We start from the raw sequence: 1379 nt of genomic DNA on the forward strand, positions 1-1379 counted from the left end.
GATAACACATTTTATTTTATTCTTACTCATGAATATGTACTATTGTCTTTTAGTTAAAAGGAATTACTAAAAGATATTAGCAGAAGAGATATTTAAACAAGAGATAAATCAAAACTACCAAGCTGTAGGGGAGATCATGATATAAATTATCAAAAGCACAATTATTTGTATACATGGTTTCAAATTCACTTAAAGGGCAAATATTTTATTTAAAAAGAAGATAAAAATTTAAAAAATACATTAAAAAGTAAATATCTTCAACCCTACTTTTTTCAGATGATAAATACTAATATAATTAATACGAACATTTTATGTATTAAATCTTTATTAAAATCTCTTTTCCATACTTTCTTGAGAGGAAACCATGTGCTTCTAAGGTGTTGAGCTGATTTCTTTTTTTTTCTTTTAAAGTTTTTTACAGTTTATTAGTCCTCTTGTGAAAACATCACAAAATTATCGCAGATGAAGTCATTGCAGAATCTTCACTCCTTCTGTTATCCAATCTCACTTTTTGCCAGCACCAACATTGGCCTTTGCAGTCCCCCTGACTTTCTTCATTCTGTTCTTGCATTCCTTTCGCTGTTTTCTTGAGGTCTTTTTCTTCTCACGTCTTGCAAGTCTATGTTGGGTTCATTTTTCTTTGTATAATCCAAGGAATCGTAAATCATGCCAAAGCCAGTTGTCTTGCCACCACCAAAATGGGTTCTGAATCCAAATAAAAAGATAACATCTGGTGTGGTCTTGTACATTTTGGGTAGCTTTTCCCAAATTTCTGTCTTTAGTACTATTGCCTTCCTGGGGTGTAGAACGTCAATGACCATTTGTTTCCTCTGAAATAGTTGGTTGGTCATGAACTTCCTGGTCTGGATAGTTACTGTGTCACTCATGATGGCAGCCTATTCTCAGGAAGCCAGAGAGGAAAAGAACTTGAGCTGATTTCTTAATGTGTAAATGTATCCTAGGACATTTTATTTACCCTCTAGCTTATTTAGACAATGAATTCTTAGAAGCTATAAAAAAGTAATTTTTAGCACTATAATATATTGAAAATATATTGTAAATTGAAAAAAAAAAGAATCCAAATGAACGTGATTTCATTTGATTTTTTTTAGATTTCAAAACAAAATATGTAGGAAAATATGTAGCAAAATATCTGACTTTCATTCTTTTAGTGTCAAGTTTATTATAGAAATTTATGAAATAAATATATTAAGAAAAGTGCAAGCTAAAATTAATGTTCTTCCCAGCTACTTTAAAGTGCTGGACATTTTAATGACATTCATTTTAATTACTTTAGAAATAGCAAATTGTTACTGGTTAGGCATATGCACTTGGCTTTTATTTTTATAGAACTCACTTATCCAATTGTTTTTTAAGAT

At 30.2% G+C, this 1379-nt stretch overlaps 1 pseudogene; it reads right to left on the reverse strand.

The window, feature by feature from the left end:
* Window positions 1-504: 504 nt before the first annotated feature.
* On the reverse strand, window positions 505-887 carry LOC103592977 (annotated as a pseudogene).
* Window positions 888-1379: the final 492 nt, after the last annotated feature.

This window comes from Galeopterus variegatus, unplaced genomic scaffold (genome assembly GCF_000696425.1).
Source record: "Galeopterus variegatus unplaced genomic scaffold, G_variegatus-3.0.2 Scaffold1250, whole genome shotgun sequence".
Lineage (NCBI taxonomy): Eukaryota > Metazoa > Chordata > Mammalia > Dermoptera > Cynocephalidae > Galeopterus > Galeopterus variegatus.